Source organism: Pleurodeles waltl, chromosome 2_2 (assembly GCF_031143425.1).
Source record: "Pleurodeles waltl isolate 20211129_DDA chromosome 2_2, aPleWal1.hap1.20221129, whole genome shotgun sequence".
In the NCBI taxonomy this organism is placed as follows: domain Eukaryota; kingdom Metazoa; phylum Chordata; class Amphibia; order Caudata; family Salamandridae; genus Pleurodeles; species Pleurodeles waltl.
Window position 1 is genome coordinate 299,606,099 of NC_090439.1, and position 20,236 is coordinate 299,626,334.

The 20,236-nt window shown below is 47.4% G+C and overlaps 1 protein-coding gene across 4 annotated transcripts in view; it reads right to left on the bottom strand.

Moving 5' to 3' along the window:
* The window catches only part of AFG3L2 (AFG3 like matrix AAA peptidase subunit 2), a 336,314-nt gene that overhangs the window by 59,895 nt on the left and 256,183 nt on the right, over nucleotides 1-20,236 (bottom strand). The window lies entirely within an intron of this gene.

Here is a 20,236-nt window from a genome sequence, read left to right on the forward strand (position 1 = left end):
TTTTTCTTGGTAGTGTTGTTCAAGTTTTCACCCTTTTTAGGGCAACCAGTATTTTTTTCTAATACGATTAGGATGTTTCAGTCTCTAAATTAGTTGTCATGAACATAGAGAGGCACTAGACAGAAGAAAGGGACTTTAAATTTAACGCACCTTTAAGGTGACTTATAACCTCATTGTGTAATTTTAGGGTGTACTTATTTTACCCATTGGAACACACGGTTACATCTTCTGAAAGTGTCACTGCCTAGTGTCAGCTGCCTGACATCATGATTTGTCTCCTCCTTTATGCATCTGCTGCCTTTATTCTTCCTTCTCCTTAACTCTGTCCTGGTGTTATGTTTGCCCACACTGATTGTTTAAAGAGGATTCAATATAACTCACAACCCCAGTTAATACTGGGAGTCGCTTCCCGCACAATTTCCATCCACCCAACACTGGTGCATACAGATTTTGCACGGTACTCCTGCATCAAGCTTTTCTGTTTACAAGACAACATGGCGGCAGTCAGTGCGCGAGCCCCTGCACTGTATCCTTGGGCGGTGTAGGTTGGCCTGTAATTGTTCAATGACGAGACGGGACACATCGCTTTGCTTGGTAACACACGAGGAACTGCGCCATCGCAGTTCCGGCTTTATTTATACTTGTGCTCCGCGCCCCTCCTGGACACGCAGAGCACGTAACATTAGAGAGGAGAGCCCGAGTGGCTTTCCTCACACTCTCTACATCCCTCCCATGTTTTACTTCACACAGATAAGAATGGCTTTATGAACGTACATTATCCAACCAAAATTTAGCCCATCAAACCCCAACCAGGGCGAAGGTGCTAGGGAACATAAGAGAAAGAACAACAGAACTGAACAAAAACAAACTCGATGAAAACCCAATGTCACGTACGATATCACTGTTCACTGTTCACCAGTTCACCCACAACCTGCCTTACAGACAAAATCCTTCAGATAAGAGCTGGGGGCAGGATTGGGGCGTTAATCGTACCGTGTATTCCTGGCTCGTAAACCCCCACACCCAGGAACATCACCCAGGATGGCCTGCTCACCCAACGTTGGCCCCTGGACACTCACAGTCTCCCCAAGTGTACTCGGCGAGCCACATATGGCGTCTTCCATCTCACCTTCTTCTTCCGCAGGGACAACGACACCAGCTCTACGAAAATGTGACACATTACGCGTGACTCTCCGTCTTCCTCTTGCCGTTGTTATCATGGCGCCTTTTACCCCTATAACTTCCCAGACTTCGGGTTCAAATGTTGTCCGGAATTTTCCTCCTTCTCTCCTATTTTTCACTACCACTTGATCACCTTCCCTAAAGTCTCGATACTTTGCTCTTCGTTTTCCACTCGCTTTCTGATTGGTGATTTTCCGTCGTCTCTGAGTGGCCTTCACGTCCAACACAGGCGGCTTCCACAGTGGACCGGCTGGGATACAGTCACGTGGAGACACCTTAAACATCAAAACGGAGGGGGCACACCCAGTGGTGCTATGAGGTGTTTGACGGTATGCACTCAAAAATTGCTGTAGGCACTGCTCACTTTCCTCCCTTTGCTCAACTCCAATCCTGAGAGCCCTATTTAAAGTTCGCATAAATCTTTCAACATCACCATTCGCCTGAGGCCAATATGGCATGATCTTGCGATGCCGTATAGCCAACCCATCAAGATACGAACAAAATTCTTGCTCCTGGAATGGAGGCCCATTATCTGTCCTGATCTCATCGGGCAACCCAAATAATGCAAAAGTCTTCTGAAGAATTGGCCGAACATTTTCAAATGCTGTTGATGCAACAACTTCAACCACAGGGAATTTGGTATACGAATCCATCATGACGACAGTCAGTCTTCCATCTGGAAAGCTCCCAAAATCCATGCTCAGCTTGGACCATGGTTTCAAAGTGGCTGATTCCGTCACCATCGGGCAACTTGGCGGGTCCACCGATGTGATGATACATGAGTGACACTTCCCCACCACTTCATCAACTTGGACATCCATCCCTGGGAACCACACTTTGGCACGTAATCTGGCTTTTGTTTTGGCCGCACCTTGATGTCCTTGATGAGCCAATTTGATCACCGTAGACCACAGACATTGAGGAAGTACAATTCTTCTTCCCCTTAGGACCAGTCCAGTATTATCTGTAGACAACTCATCACGTACCTTCCACATGCCTTGCATGGCCATCCTCTGGTCTGAACTGGCAACCTTTGTTTTTTCTAGAAAGTGTTTCCATTTTTTATAATTCAACGCCTCCTTTACCTGACTCAGTACAGCATCATCCTTAGTGGCGTTCACAATGTCAGTTATGAGAATGGCTTTGGGACATGCCGACTGCACGACCATGCTAACAAACACCTCAGTGCTCTCTTCGTCTTGTTCTTGGTGAGAATCCAGCATCTGAGGCGACGGATGACGAGACAGATAATCTGCCGGATTATTTGCACCAGGTCGATAAACTACGGTAAACCGATAAGGCTGAAGTAGAACTGTCCATCGTTCAATCCTCTGAGGGGCGAGACGTGGGCTACCCGCAAACAAAGAGACTAAAGGCTTGTGATCAGTTACTACTTGAAACTCATGTCCATACAGATACAGATGAAAATGCCGGCAGGCCCACCGAATCGCGAGAGCTTCGCGCTCAATCGGAGCATGTCGTGTTTCGACCACCGATAAAGCTCGACTGGCATAGGCAACAGGAATCCACTCTTGATGTTTCTCCTGAAGGAGGACAGCCCCAAGCCCGACAGGGCTCGCGTCCACCACCACTTCTGTCCGTCTCCCCGGATGAAAATAAGCCATAGTTGACCTATCCAGCAGCGCTGCCTTAATGTCCTCGAACGCCTTGTGAGCGTCAAGAGTCCATTCCCACCGGCGTTGTCCTTTAGTGAGATGTCGAAGAGGCTCTGACATAGTGGCAAGCTGTGGTATGAACCTTCCACAGTACGTGGCCATCCCCAAAAAGCTACGAACTTCCGTGGGATTTTGAGGAATTGGGGCTTGACGAATCGCTTCAGCTTTACAAGGATCCACCTGCAACCCATCCTTTGAAAAGATGTAACCAAAAAATTCTACTGACGTTTGATAAAATGCACACTTCTTTTTGTGAAGGGTCAGTCCAGCTTCCACTAGTCTTTTTAACGTCGCTCTGAGATGCCGATGATGTTCTTCCCTTGTCCTCGAATGTATCAGGATGTCATCACTCAAGTTGATTACTCCCGGTAATCCAGATAAAGTCTCTCTGATAGCATTTTGGAATACCTCAGCAGCTGAGGACACCCCAAAACTCAGCCTCTTATATCTCCTTAGCCCCACGTGCGTCGAGAAAGTGGTGATGTTCCTGCTTTCCGGATCTAACTCTAGCTGATGATATCCAGCATTCAGATCGAGCTTTGAGAACCACTGCGCCCCATTCAGATCCGCAATGATGTCATCCATAGTGGGCGTAATATGTCTCTCCCTCCGAATGGCTTTGTTGGGCAAGCGCATGTCCATGCAGAGACGAATAGCTCCAGGTTGCTTAGGTTTCGGCGCTATCACCAGCGGTGAAACCCAGGGCGTAGGCCCATCCACCTTTTCAATGACCCCTAGATCTTCTAGCAGTTGTAGCTCCTTTTCTACAGCAGGCCGTAAGTGGAAAGGCACACGACGGTGCCTCAGCGCCACAGGGACAATGTTCGGATCTATGTGAAGCTTGACCCGTTTTGCTTTTAACCGCCCTAATCCCTCAAACAGTTGCGGAAATTCACTAAGGAGACGTTCTCCCTGAGAGTCATATATCTGACGGGCAAAGAATACCAGCTCCAATTCTTCAGCAGTATGACACCCCAACAAAGTGCCTCTATTTCCTTCTACCACATAGAATTTTGTATTTGCTGACTGATCTCCACTGGTCAGTGACACTTCCACAGTTCCTTTTAGAGGCAGAGGCTCTCGTCCACCGTAATTGTATATCCGTGTCGCAGTCGGGATAAGTGCTGGCATGGGTGTTAACTGCTGATAAAGGGTCTCATCCATGACGTTGAATGAAGCTCCGGTATCAATGAGTACTGATGTCAACGTGCCATTGACTGTACCTCACTTATGGGAGGTGGTCTCTTTTTTTGCTGCCTCCCACCCGTGAATGAGATTACAAAAATTACCTCTTCCTCATCTTCCTCAAAAATGGGGCTATTTGATGTTATCTGGTCTCTTACCTCCTCAGCACTCTTGGACACACACCGGACAATGGCATCCTTTCCTTTTTGATCCCCGGGCTTATTCTTCCTTGACCGGCACACTTTTGCAAAATGATTTGCTTTGCCACAACGGTTACAGGACTGACCTTTTGCCGGACACCCCATGTTACCTCTATGTTCATAGCCACAGCTCCCGCTGACACGTTCACCAGGTCTGGCAAGATTTGGCCTGCGCAGCATTGCAGGGCGCGACTGAACAACATCTACTTGCTCCTCTTTCACTTGGACTGAACGGGTAGATGACGCTGCAGCTAACGATTGACCTCTCACAGCCGCCATTGCATCTTCCCGCACCGCAGACAGTTCATGAGACCGTGCAAGGATTAGAATTTGTCAAGGGACATTCCTTGCTGTCGAAGAATAAGCTTTCTCAAAGCGTTAGATCTGCAACCCTGAATAATCTGGGCCAGGATTTCTTCTTACTGGTTGAGTCCTGTGCACGAGCTCGCTAACTTCCTTAACCTGGCGTAAAACATGTCCATCGACTCAAGTTCCGTTTGCTGTGCTTGTCTAAGTTTGAAACGTTCATAGTCTGAGTTGAGTTGAGGATCAAAATGTCTATTCAAAGCGGTTACAGCCGCATCAAAGTCAGATTTATCCCCTGTGTCTGGGAGGGAATCAAACCGCTCTTGTAGTTCATCCCCACCCATCAACAACATTAAAGACCTTCGTACTGCTCCATCCGTTTCTCTTGTAGCACAAAAGTAGTTGTCTAATCTATTTATCCATAGGTGCCATCTTGGCGCAGCAGTAGCCGGATCAATTAGTTGACTGAAAGGAGGTAGCGATGTGACTGAAGAATGAACACTATTATTTACCTGCGCGGGGAGCAGGGGATTACCAGGTTGTTGTGGTGGTGGCACGTTTACATTTTCTTGCTGAGGAGCACTCATGTTTACACACTCCCAACGCACTAGTGTCAAAGTTGAAAGTTTTTTTTTCCTGTGCTTATTTGTTCTCTTGATGCACCCCTTTATAACAGTTTTGTTGCTTATTCTCTTCTTTGTCACCTTTTCTTTTCTTTTATTAAATGTATTTATTTTTTTTGTGCTAGAGCTTTGCTCCTTTTATACTGTGTTATCAACCTCTTTTCTTTTTTTTTTAAGTGCTGTTCCCTTTTTTTTTTTTATCTTCTCCCCCTTTTTTTTTTTTTTTCTCTGGCTCTCCACTGGAGTCCCAGGCACACACGATCCCCAAATCTTTCTGTGAAGGGACACGCTCCTTCACTCCGCTTCCCGCTCCTCACGGCGTTACACTGTTGCTGTTTCCTGGCAACAGAACACCTCACAGTGAGAGCGCTCCACTCCTCGGGCCAATTCCTCTGGGGGCGTGGCGGGGCGTGGCTAACCTTTACATCTTGTCCCAGCAGGGAGGTGGGAATCGGGGCCGCGCGCTCCTGAAAACCAAAGGGCCTCTAGAGCCCGGAGCCACGATCGCGCTGCTCCACTTCTCGGGAGATCGCCTTCTCACCGACGCCGTGCTGCACACGCGGTGAGTGCACGCCAGAGAGCGTTTTCTCGTTTTCTTCACTGGATTGTTTTTTTTTTTTCAACGTCGGCTGGCCGCAGACGCGTGGACCGAGGGGAACAGTAACAGACGAAAAATTAGATCCCTACTCGTCGCCAATGTAGGTTGGCCTGTAATTGTTCAATGACGAGACGGGACACAGCGCTTTGCTTGGTAACACACGAGGAACTGCGTCATCGCAGTTCCGGCTTTATTTATACTTGTGCTCGGCGCCCCTCCAGGACACGCAGAGAACGTAACATTAGAGAGGAGAGCCCGAGTGGCTTTCCTCACACTCTCTACAGGCGGGAGCCATCTACACTTTCTACACTGACATACTAAAGAGTACTCAGCCACTGCCTCACATCTCGGCACATCTCTAGGGACCATGGCTAAGTCAGAACCTGCAGGCAGGTGCTAACCCCATACTCTCTTCTGCCCCCGGTTCGGAGGTCAAGACTAGCTGACAACATGGCGGTTACGCAGAGGTGGCAATGGCTTTGAGTATCATCCAGGTATTAAGCTACTGCCCTTAATATATTGTCTTTTAGGGGGACAGCTGGCCTCAGAAACACTGCGTGTTTATTACATCATTCTGGGCAAACGTACACTGCACAGAGAACCAAGAAAATATATGTGTCCAAGTTTTTTTCCCCTCCAAACAAAGGCTCTAGCACATAACCCAAATTCTGCTTACCATTGACCATCATGCTGCGACAGTGGGCTGGCTCTGAATATTCTGCAGTCTCAGTCAGGGATTAACTAAGGCAAGGGGGACTACAGTCACCGGGGATGGTTACTAGCCGTCTAACTCCCAAGAAGGGCTTCCTGGGAAAAAACAGTAATGCAAGCCAGGCCTTTTGTCTCATATGCTAGAATGTACTTTGCATTTGACTCATTCATCTGAAAAGAATGCAAAGCAACACCGCTCAGGACATGGTGACAAGATTAGGCAAATGCAGTAAAGATATAAAACGTGTTTTTCAGCAGCGCAACCCTCTGCAACAGGACTTTCCAGGGCTGGACTGAGGAACCAAACAAATGCTCCTTTCACGCCTATTCCCATAGTACAGAAAGAACACTGCTGCGGGTCAGATGTAGTTTTTTTTTAACTTCTCGTATTTATCTGCTTGAATGACACAGAGACCTGGAGACACCCAGACTAACAGCTGGCACTCTACTTTGTTTTGGATCCCTTTATAGTTCCTCCTTCTGCAAAAATGTTTCTACCTTTTGCAGGAAACCATCCCAAAAGGACACTAGTGGAAAAGGAATGCAAACTGATGGAAAAGCACAAAGAAAAAACACTTTTAGAATATTCAGAACACTATGGTCTGAAGTCACTTCGTTATCTGTTTGAAAACCATCCCACTTTCTATTTCGACGATAATGTGAGTTTCTGTTTAGTAGGTGGCTAAATTGGAGACAAGCTCTACAAAAATCACAGCATCTACACCAAGCAGTTTTAAGATGTACTCTGGATGAAGCTACAGGATATCGGACTTGTGGCAACTCTGGATGTCAATGTAGATTACAGTATAGCTAGGTCGGGCAGAAGGGTTGAGGTTCCTCAAAGATCAAGGGAACACAGTATGGTTTTACAGGTGACGCCATCATTCTCCGCCATGCTGAGAAAGCTTCTTGACTTCAAAAGGAACAATCCCCAAGCACTTTGCTGTGCTTTAATGGGAAATTCCATTAAATATAAAGTGAAATCGTAACTGGCAAAATAGGGGGAATGCCGGAGCCCCATAATCTAGCTGTATAATGTGCAGTTTGTGGATCAGATTGTATATTTTAACAATTCCATGCATCCTAGACCAACTCTGAAAAAGATGCACCTTCCTGCCTATTAGACTGTAATCTCTCATCCCTTGCCATAAAGCTTGGCAGAGGCAGGCTAAATTGTGTATGACGCTAACAAATCAGAGAGGTGCAGGAGGAAAAAACGTTTTTTCTTTGGTGTCAATGTCACCATTAGGACTACAGTGAATACAAGTTTTAATTATTGGTTTAAATCTGGAATATATGCTGGATCAGGTACATTTTTTAGGCTACTCGATGCAATGGTGAAAGGTGCACAGAAGGACTTATGAAATGTTCTTTGAATGTGCCCCTTAACGGAATCTGCTGCTGAAGGAAATCACCGAAACTAAAGTATGTCCTTGAGTCTGCAGGAATAACACAATCAAAGGAGCCCAGGGCACTAGCTGCACTTGTTAGTAACGCAGAATGAAAAAGAGCCCATCTAAAAATATGGAAGAACAAAGTTGAAAGAAAGGACACCACAGAAGAGGAACCAGGTCCACTCACCCTGCAGGCCTTGCAAACCTGAACAGCTTAGTCAAGGTTATGGAACATGTCCTTGGTAGGAGAAGAATGTCAGTTTCAGAAGGTCTCTCCCTCTTAAACATCTGATCAGCCACGAAGAAACAAAAGGTATTACTTCCTGGTGTGGCGAACCTAATAAAATACGAAATAAGACAAGTACCAACTATATTGAGAACTAGACGCCTACGAAGTCCCCACAAAGCGTGGACACACCCTGTACACCTCACAGTGCCAAAGAAGGTATGTGTTATGGGAGAAGGGAATTAGTAGTTAAGAGGATCTAACAAGAGGGAACCAGCGATACAGGAAGTACATCTGAGCTTTAAATATGTTGAGCCACCCAGCTGCTATGCGGCACTTCCCCAATATCAGGCCAAGGAGGACAAACTTCCAACTCAATTTTTTCTTTGCAGGAGAAGGAAGCAGGCCCAGCAACACCTGATTAATCTCAAGCGGTACTGCCCATCCCAAAGCCCTTTTCAGATTTTGCAATATTTCCTGCCAATAAGGGGACAGAGAGGTGCAAGACCATACCATTTGTATGAATTCCACTGTAGGGACCCCGCATCGCACGCAGCAGGCTGGTCAGGTGGCGTATATAACATGCAAGGTTTGCAGGGGAAGCTTTGTTTGGTGTATAAAGTTCTATTGCAGTAGCTTGAATCGTGCATTGGAACTTACTGTCTGCACTCCTTTGTGAACCTTTACCCACTATCGAGCTGTTAAGGGATCCCCCAATATTTCTTTCCACTTGGTCTATATGTTAAGTGTACCCGGTGGAAGGTTGTCGCGTATCACCCTGTAGATGTGGAAGATCAGTCTATGGCCGAGAATCAGGGGAAGTCAGCCACACCGTGCGAGCCGTAGTCAAATCTTAATGTATTGGAGGTATTGTCCTGCACCCAAGGAAAAAGATTCTATAGCTTCTTCCTGTCTGATGAACTGCCCTCTAGGCGAGCGGTCCCCCATAGTATCACAGCCTCCATCCTTCCATCTCTACACTGACATTGAGTAGGTGATTTGTAGGAAGGGTAGTGCAACCCACAATGGCATGTCCGGAGCATACGGCGTGCATCGAACCACTTTATGGACCACCCCGCCAAACACGGCCACCAGTTCAATAATATAGGGAAAGGTGGAGATGATTTGTGAGCCACTAATTAGCAGGGCCAGTAGGGAATCGTTCCTCATGAGTGCCCTGCAGGAGCTATTTTTCCCAGTTGTCCTCTGGGTCAAGCCGAAGAATTGCGTGCTGTGGGTGTGCTACCACTGCTAACCAGTGCTAAAGTGCACATGCTCTCTCCCTTAAACATGGTAACATTGGTTCATACCCAATTGGCATATTTGATCTACTTGTAAAGTCCCTTCTAAAGTGCACTACATATGCCCAGGGCCTGTAGACTGAATGCTACTAGTGGGCCTGCAGCACTGGTTGAGCCACCCACATAAGTAGCCCCTTAACCTTGTCTCACGACTGCCATTGCAAGGCCTGTCTGTACAGTTTTACTGTCACGTCAACTTGGCATTTAAGAGTACTTGCCAAGCCTTAAACTCTCCTTTTTCTATGTATAAGTCACCCCCATAAGGTAAAAGGCAGGACATATACCGGTGTGTTTTATATGTCCTGGTAGTGGGAAACTCCTAAATTTGTTTTCCACTACTGTGAGGCTTGCTCCTTTCATAGGCTAACATTAGGGCTACCCTCATATACTGTTTGAGTGGTAGATTCTGATCAGAAAGGGGTAAACAGGTCACGTTTAGTATGACCACAATGGTAAATGAAAATCCTGCTTATTGGTGAGGTTGGATTTTGTATTACTATTTTAGAAATGCCACTTTTAAAAAGTGAGAATTTCTCTGCACTTAAAATACATCTGTGCCTTACAGCCTGTTTCCAATCCATGTCTGGGTTAGACTGGTTGACAGCTCCCTTGTGCATTTCATCCAGACAATCACAAACACAGGATACTCATTCACACCTGCTCTCATCTGCTTACTGAATGGGTTTTCCTAGCCTGGATGGGTAGAGGGGCCTGACACATTTCATAGGCCAGTGGCCTGCCCTCACACAATGGACTGCAAAACTCCCTACTGGAACCCTGGCAGACAGACCTGTACTAAAAGGGGACCTTGTGCACTTTAAAACCACTCATTGAAGGCCCTTCCACTTCCAAAGCATTTTGGGGTATATAAACTGGGTCCCTGATCCCACCAAATCAGACACTTCTAGACCTGAACCTGCAACCTGTCAAGAGGAGCTGCATGGCTGCCCAAAGGACTCACCTGGACTGCTGCCTTGCTGTTGCCCTGCTGCCTTGTTGGCCTCCGACTTTGCTGAGAAGTGCTCTCCATGGGCTTGGTTTGAGCTTGCCTCCTGTTTCTAAAGTCTCAGGGCCAAAAAGACTTTGTCTCTTCAAGAAAACTCCTTGTGTGCTGAAAATCTATACACAGCCTGCCGGAAATGATGCACAGCCTGCCCAGCAACGAGAAAATCGCTCCATCACTGAACCGGAGGGACCCCGCCCGGCTCCCTGAGTGGAGATCGATGCACTGCCTGCGCTGCAACCACAACTTAGATGCAAAGCCATACCAGATCGACACACAGCCGAGCCAGAACTACACAGGTCAACTTCCTGAGTGAAGAATCGACGCAGCACCTGCCTTGTGACAGAAAGTCCTACAAAAAGCCCACCGGATCGACACAGCACCTTTGACTTCATCTCACACACCCAGGATTTCCATGCATCATCCCTGGGCGGGAAAAGACCCTGCATCGCACTGAGGATCCAAGACTGTGTGACGGAAATCGACGCAAAGCCCTTGCAGCGTGGGAAGAAATGACATTGTGTCAGGAAATCTGACGCACACCTTCCATTTTCCACGCCTCTCCTCTCCTGTGGTCTTTGTGCGTGGAATTGTGACGCAAAATAGGTACTTTGTGTACACAAGAGACATTTGCTGATATTTAAAGACTTAAGACTCTTCTTAATATTGCAAAAGTGATATTTCAACTTGTGCTTATCAAATCCTGATCGTTTTGACCTTAATTTAATCAGATAAATATCTCATATTTATCTAAACCCGTGTTGTGTATTTTTGTGGTGTTTTCACTGTGTTATTGCATAATTTATTGCACAAATATTTTTCACATTGCATTCTAAGTTAACACTGACTGCTCAGTGCCAAGCTACCAAAGGGTGGGCACAGGATAATTTGGATTGTGGTCCCTACTTTGATAAGGATGTATACCTCTGCCAACTAGAGACCCCATTTCCAACACCCACCATAGGAAGTTCCCCACCGGGAGCCCCCAACCCCCTCCCAGTCTCCCCTGTGGAAATGATTTGGACTTATCCGGGATAATGGACAGTCAAGAGAGCTCTTTAAACCAAGCCACCCAAACACACCCTGGCATAAAGGTCAAAATAAAAGAGACGGACCACATGGATAAATCTAGGGCCTAACCCCAATTTACGCAACACCTGCCATAGATGGGTTCAATTCAGGAAATCAAATGCCTGCTCAATGCCCAATGGTGCCAGGGCATAGAAATCGTCTTGGAGGTGCGGGCATGTTAAACGTGAGCCAAACATCATAGAATGTGAAGGGTATCACGTCTCTGGATGAATCCTAATTGGTCTGAGTGAATTCAAACTGTGAATCGATTGAAGCAGGTGCACTGCTAGTACACTGCTAATAAGTTTCATATTGATGTCCAGGAGAGAAATCAGCTGATATGCTGAGGCGACCATTCGGTCTCTACCTAGCTTTGGCACCTTCACAATCAATGCTCATGGCAGGTGGAAAGCTACTGGTGCGCTGGGCCTCTTTGTATACCTGAACAAGCTTGTTGGCTATAATATCAGTGTATTTGTGTTAAAATTCTTAGGGCAGACCATCGCTACCGGATGTTTTCGTGGTTTTTGAGGAGTTGGATCGTGAGAAAGAATCTTCTCTCCAATGACTGGGCCTTCTAGGGTCTCTCCCTGGCTCCGGGATCAAGACTTGCTACGGGCATAGCTGTCAGAAATACCTGCAATTTGTTGGAGGGTTCAGAAGTTCACTATACGTATTACACAGTACGCCGCAATCCCTGTGTGAAGACATGATAATGCTTTTGCACAAGCAGAAGGGAGAGAGAGAGAGAGATAGGACCCCAGGAACTGGAGGCCCATCTATCTCCTGAATGTGGACTAGAAGCTCCTAGCAAAGGTAATGGCCAACCATGTGAAGAAGGTAATAGCAAAGATAATCTGGGACGTGCTCGATTTATCTCCCCCAACATCGCGTTGCTGACAAACCTGGATGAACCTCACCTCAGCCCTGGACATCGCCACCGCCATCTATGACAACTACAAAATCATACACAAGGACCAGCCCACGAGGAGGCATTGTACACAAAAGCACCCTCCGTCTCACGACCAGCGCAGATGACCACTCAGCCAACATGGAACACCTCCACTTCCAATTTCCATCTGGACAACCACAACACTGCATCCCTTCTAGAGATCCTCGCCACCATCAGACTCAAACAACTGGTAACCTCTCAAATCCACTCAGCAGGACACATACTCAACCCCATCTTCACAGCAAACAACAACATCTCCGTCAGCCACACCTCCAAACTACAATGGACCGACCACCTCTTCGTCCACTTCTCCTTCACCAAATCTACCTTTCACCATCATGCCCACTGCTATCTATGCAGAAGCTGGAAAAAGGTCACCGAAGACCAGCTCACCAACGCCCTCAGCAAATCCCCCCCCCTCATAATCAGCCATGGACACCAACGCCTCAGCACAAAACCTCCACCTCTGGATCTCCAACTGCACCAACACACTGGACCCCCTCAAGAAGCTATCAGGCAAGCAACCCTCAAAGAAAGCCAGCTGGTTCTCCCCCCGCCCTCCAAGAGTCCAAGAGCACCTACAGATGGCTTGAGAAAACATGGGGGAGCAGGAAGACCTTTGCAGACCACGCAGCCTTCAAGACCGATGTCACCGCACACCACCACCTCATCAGAACAACGAAGAGAACAGACATTCAGGAACGCATCAACGCCATATCTCACAACAACAAAGAACTCTTCACTGTGGTCAAGGAATTTGTCAACCACGCAGAGACCGCAGACATTCCCCTCCTCCCAAGATCTCTGTGACAACTGCACCATCTTCTTCCACTGCAAGATCAAGGAGATCTACGACATCTTCAGAACCCAAGTCCAACCCACCCCACCTGCAACCACTGAACTCGACAGCGCCAGACCCTGCTCAATTGGACCATCCTTACCAATGAAGACACCCTCACGATCATGAGGAGCGTCCACTCCGGAGCCCCTTCAGGCCCCTGTCCTCACCACATCTTCAACAGAGCCAGCGCCTCCATTGCATCCGAATTCTGCCACACCATCAACTGCTCCAACGAGACCGCCACCTTCCCTGAAAATTGGAAACATGTAGAAATCAACCCCCTACTGAAGAAACCCTCTGCCGACCCGATGGACCTCAAGAACTACAGACTCATCTCTCTGCTCCCCTTCCCAGCCAAAGTCATTGAGAAGGCCATCAATGCCCAACTCTCCAAGCACATCGAAACTAACAACATCCTGGACCTCTCCCAATCTGGCTTCAGGAGTAAGCACAGCACCAAGACAGTCCTCCTCGCCACCACAGATGACATTCCAACCCTCCTGGACAGAGGCAAAATGGCAGCCCTCATCCTCCTGGACCTCTTGCCGCCTTCAACACCGTCTCCCACCACACCCTTCGTGCAAGACTCCAGGACGTTGGCATCTGGGACAGAGCCCTACAATAGATCCTCTCCTTCCTCACTGGCAGACCACAGAATTGAGGGCGCTCAGATCAATCTTGACGCTGCTCTCATGCTGCCAGCAGCATGAGAGCAGCGTCAGGATTAGATAGAGGGTAGGCTGTGAGCCTGTGCCTGCAGCGGAGAGAAGCAGAAGACTGTTGACGTGGCGGGCAAGTTATTTTAATGTTTGTTTTTGTTTCCGTTTGATTTTGTATCATCCACCCCCTGCCCTCCCCATGTCAGCTCTCACACCAGCCACTACTAGTACTCATTACAAGTTTGTTACTTATGACTTACGAGTAAGAGGGTTTTTAATGAAATGTGACAATTTTATGTATCTGTACCGAACATGAATTCCTGACAAGGAAAAAAACAAGCATTTGCAATGCAATGGGCCTCGCGTTTGCTCGAGGTAGAGCTATTAGTGTTGTAAAGTGGACTTATTTTCTTGCCACACAAACTGAAAATAAAAAGTAAACAGTTGACGTAAGCGAGCCGATTCAAAACGCCCACGAGTGCAAAGAGAGACAAAAGGAAAAAGAAGCTTGCGGTCAATGTTATAGGCAAAAGTGCAATTATTCATGTAACAGGGATGATGGCCAAGACGGTCTCAAAACCGTCTTTAAGGAGGGACAAACGTAAAGCAGTTACCAAAGAAAACAGGATTTTTGAAAGGCAAGCGCACAAACGAGTAATAGTCAGTGCTTTAAATGGGCCGGTACTGTCCACTACTGAGTACCGGCACTTTTTTATTTTGAGAGGGAGAGTTGTAGGAGGCTGGCCTGGCTTGTAATGGGTACCAGAGGTACTTACACCTTGTGCCAGATCCAGTTATCCCTTATTAGTGTAGAAGAGGTGTTTCTAGCAGCTTAGGTTGATAGAAGGTAGCTATGGCAAAGCAGCTTAGGCTGAACTAGGAGACATGTAAAGCTCCTACTATACCACTGGTCTCATATGCACAATATCATAAGAAATCACAATACACAGAAGTACTAAAAATAAAGGTACTTTATTTTTATGACAATATGCCAAAAGTATCTCAGTGAGTACCCTCAGTATGAGGATAAGTTATATACACAAGATATATGTACACAAACCAAAATTATGCAGGTAATAGCAAGAAAAGTAAGGCAAGCAGTGTAAAGTTACAATAGATTACAATAGGAGCACATAGGTATAGGGGCAACACAAACCATATACTCCAAAAGTGGAATGCGAACCATGAATGGACCCCAAACCTATGTGAGCTTGTAGAGGGTCGCTGGGACTGTAAGAAAACAGTGAGGGTTAGAAAAATAGCCCACCCCAAGACCCTGAAAGGTAGGTGTAAAGTGCACCTACTACCCCCAGAGAGCACAGAAGTCGTGATAGGGAGATTCTGCAGGAAGAACAAACACCAGCAATGCAACAACAGTGGATTTCCGGACCTGAGTACCTGTAAGACAAGGGGACCAAGTCCAATAGTCGCGACAGTGTCGAGAGTGGGCAGGAGCCCAGGAAATGCCAGCTGAGGGTGCAAGGAAGCTGCCACCTGTTGGAAGAAGCTTGGAGTTCTGCAAGAAAGAAGAGGACTAGGGAGGATGGATGTCCCACGTCGCGATGAAGCTAGCAGAGGTGGTCCCACGCAGAAAGACCGCAAACAAGCCTTGCTAGCTGCAAGGGTCGCGGCTAGGGTTTTGGGTGCTGCTGTGGCCCAGGAGGGACCAGAATGTCGCCACTTGGAAGAGGAGATAGAGGGGGCGCCCAGCAACGTAGGGAGCCCTCACAGAAGCACTCAGCACCCGCAGAAGTTCCGGAACAGGCACTTAGAAGAAACGTGAACCGAGTCCACCCGAAGTTACAAAAGGGAGTCCCACGATGCCGGAGGACAACTCAGAAGGTTGTGCACTGCAGGAAGGAGTGTCAGGGACCCAGGCTTGGCTGTGCACGAAGGAAATCCTGGAAGAGTGCACAGGAGCTGGAGCAGCTGCAAATCACACGGTACCCAGCAATACAGTCTAGAGTGGGGAGGCAAGGACTTACCTCCACCAAACTTGGACTGAAGAGTCACTGGACTGTGGGAGTCACTTGGACAGAGTTGCTGAGTTCCAGGGACCACGCTCGTCGTGCTGAGAGGGGACCCAGAGGACCAGTGATGCAGTCTTTTGGTGCCTGCGGTTGCAGGGGGAAGATTCCGTCGACCCACGGGAGATTTCTTCAGAGCTCCTGGTGCAGAGAGGAGGCAGGCTACCCCCCAGAGCATGCACCATCTGGAAACAGTCGAGAAAGCCGGCAGGATGAAGCGATACAAGGTTGCTAGTAGTCGTCTTGCTACTTTGTTGTGGCTTTGCAGGCGTCCTGAGCAGTCAGCAGTCGATCCTTTGGCAGAAGGTGAAAAGGGATATGCAGAGGAATTCTGGTGAGCTCTTGCATTCGTTATCTGAAGAATTCCCCAAAGCAGAGACCCTAAATAGCCAGAAAAGGAGGTTTGGCTACCAAGGAAGGAGGATTGGCTACCAAGAGAGCTAAGAGCCTATCAGAAGGAGCCTCTGATGTCACCTGCTGGCACTGGCCACTCAGAGCAGTCCAGTGTGCCCCCAACACCTCTGTTTCCAAGATGGCAGAGGTCTGGGACACACTGGAGGAGCTCTGGGCACCTCCTCTGGGAGGTGCAGGTCAGGAGAGTGGTCACTCCCCTTTCCTTTGTCCAGTTTCGCGCCAAAGCAGGGGTGGGGGATCCCTAAACCGGTGTAGACTGGCTTATGCAGAGATGGGCACCATCTGTGCCCATCAAAGCATTTCCAGAGGCTGGGGGAGGCTACTCCTCCCCAGCCATCACACCTATTTCCAAAGGCAGAGGGTGTTACACCCTCTCTCAGAGGAAATCCTTTGTTCTGCCTTCCTGGGCCAGGGCTGCCTGGACCCCAGGAGGGCAGAAACCTGTTTGAGGGGTTGGCAGCAGCAGCAGCTGCATTGGAGACCCCGGAAAGGCAGTTTGGCAGTACCCGGGTTCTGTGCTAGAGACCCGGGGGATCATGGAATTGTCCCCCCAATGCCAGAATGGCATTGGGGGGTCAATTCCATGATCTTAGGCATGTTACATGGCCATGTTCGGAGTTACCATTGTGACGCTGTACATAGGTCACTACCTATGTACAGTGCACGCGTGTAATGGTGTCCCCGCACTCACAAAGTCCGGGGAATTTGCCCTGAACGATGTGGGGACACCTTGGCTAGTGCCAAGGTGCCCACACACTAAGTAACTTTGCACCCATCCTTCACCAGGTGAAGGTTAGACATATAGGTGACTTATAAGTTACTTAAGTGCAGTGGTAAATGGCTGAGAAATAACGTGGACGTTATTTCACTCAGGCTGCACTGGCAGGCCTGTGTAAGAATTGTCAGAGCTCCCTATGGGTGGCAAAAGAAATGCTGCAGCCCATAGGGATCTCCTGGAACCCCAATACCCTGGGTACCTCAGTACCATATACTAGGGAATTATATGGGTGTACCAGTATGCCAATGTGAATTGGTAAATGTAGTCACTAGCCTGTTAATGACAAATTTGGAAAGCAGAGAGAGCATAACCACTGAGGTTCTGGTTAGCAGAGCCTCAGTGAGACAGTTAGTCATCACACAGGGAACACATATGGGGCACATACTTATGAGCACTGGGGCCCTGGCTGGCAGGGTCCCAGTGACACAGACTAAAACAACATATATACAGTGAAATATGGGGGTAACATGCCAGGCAAGATGGTACTTTTCTACAAGAGTACTGAGTACCTGCACTTCTCAGAAACAAGCAGGTACTCTGGCACAGAGTACCTGCACTTTAATTTTTCCATTCCAAGCACTGGTAATAGTGATGGGCGTTCGGTGGGTGTTGTTAAAAGTCCAGATACATGCTAACACGTCGGAAAAGCAACGCTTGCGCGCAGCTATGAGGGACCTAAAAACTTTCCTCAACATCCTCAGGGCAGAGTTGTGGCAGACACGTGGCCCCTACTGCAGGACACAGGCACTCGCTGTAAAGTGACAATTGCCTCCTGGAACAAGAGCTGCTGGAATTGGTTGTACCTCAGTGTCCACAGCTGTGCCAGACAAAGATCTGGTTGAGAAGCGTTTTAAATACTTTCCTCAAACACCCAATCCTCACCCCCCCCCCAACCCCCCCCCCCGCTATGCTTATGACCGGATTGCTACAGTAGACATTAACTTTTCGCTGGTTTATTTTCAGCGTTTTTTCCCCTTCCTGCTATCGTATGTTCTCATAAACCGGAATTCCACCTCCGTATTTGCACAGCAGAAAACCTGGCCAGGGGTAAAAAGCATGCGTGGCTTCGAACTGTAGTAAAAATACTAATTCTCATAAACTAGAGCGATAGCTCAGTGGGAAGATATGGTCGCAGCGGAGAAGGGCGTGCCACCTGCAGCCACATATTCAAAGCCAGGTGAACATTCAGCAGCTCAAGAACTAAAAAACAGACTGCCTGACTGGAGAGGCTCGCCTCTCTACCGGACACGGGGCTTCCCCGCCCCAGCTTCTCCCGGGACATCCATTAACATTGCAGAATGATGATAAAATAATGCGTTAAATCGCCAAGAAATGTGCACACGTAAGTCGCTCGTTCACTTTTACATTTATCTAGTATCTGTTTCCTGCTCCAAAAATAGCTTTTAACGTCCTCATTGAGTTAATTATTTCAAAAGTGACAGAAACCCTGTTGCAAGGAACATGTAAAATGGAGGTGTTGAGGGCCGGCAAACGAGAGAATAAAAAAAAAAAAAAAAATCCATGACACTTGGATGGGCTTCACAAGCGTGGCACAGAAAGCAAAGTTTCAACGTGTTTAAGGGTTGGTGCATCCTTCTGCGTACTTGCATACCATGCTCCTGGCATCACTGCCTTGCAAACAAGCTACTGTCACAACATGGCACACAGGCCTGAAGCAACTGTTGACAGAAAATACTGGTTTGTACAAGGTACAAAGTAAACTGTGAAAACATTTTCATATAAATAGGTAGATATAAAATAGAAAATAACAACCCCTATCTTCATATATTGACATTAGTTGACTCGATTTTAATTGTTTTGAAGTTTCAACCAGAGCACAGTGTTTTCTTTGTTTCTATTCCTCTTCTACAAACAGATTTTCTAAACCTATATTAGGTTTAATCTACTAATGCCCACAAATACTTATGCAGAAATGATTGGCGAAAGCTATGAGTTATGTTATCATTTAGTTGCAGTGAGCCCCTATGCAGATGCTTCTCGGCTGTTTAGGGAGACACAGCCTTAAAACCTAATAACAGCGATCAGGGAAAATTCTGAAAGATACTTAGTTATTAAAAAGCCAGGTTTTCAGCTTAATTTGCTTCTGTCAACAAACTCAAAATCCAAGGGAGGGTCCAGTGTTTGGCCACTGCTGCAGAAAAAGCACAGACTCTTCAAGTTCCCCTTGTGTTCTTAGTGCTGGTAAGCAAGAGGCGGCTTGCTGATCTGAGGCAGTGCAAACACGGAGAAAAGGAAAATATATTGGCCAGAAAGTCGAGAGATATGAAGCGTAGGACTTTATGGACAATGGTTAGGGGTTAAAGGTTACTCAAGATCCAGGATTCCTGTACATTTTCGGTGTCCAAAGTTAAATTATTGTGCACCTTGGTTACCCACCCTTTTTTTTTTTTTTAAACAAGAAACAATGTTTTTTGGGGCTATTTGTTTTAGTTTGGCACTACCTTAAAGCATTTTATGATGGTAGCGGTTAACACCGTCCTAAAATGGCCTGACTATAGCACCAGCTTCTGCTGCTCTGTGAAGATAAAGGCCAATACAGACACAACCCTCCATAAAGGGAAAAAATCCACATAAGTTACTACTGGCTGCAGTGTGAGACCGAAACAGCCTTCTATGAGGCTCTCACAGACACATATACAAATACTCACATACACTCATATGCCTCATGTACGCATCCCACAGTCTGCCCTCCAGAGATGCTGACCTGGCTGCAAAGTGACACCCATACATCCACCTAGTTGCTGGCTGTTTTGATTCCCTTCATATGTACAACATTAAGTTAGTGTGATGGGAGACTGCACTACTGTATCTGCTGTATGTCCACATTTTTGTAAGCTTACACTGCTGCTCAATGTGCTGTGTGTGTGCGCGTGTGCATGCACACAGGAAACTTCAACTACTCATACATGAACTGCAAGCAGTGGCGTAAAGAGACTTCAGCCACCCCCGCACAGTACATGGAGGGCCCCCACCCGGAACTCGACCCGCACTGCGGGGGCCTTTGTTACGCCACTGACTGCAAGAGAAATCGATGCGTTCTATGCGCTATTTATGCCCGTCTTCTGTAT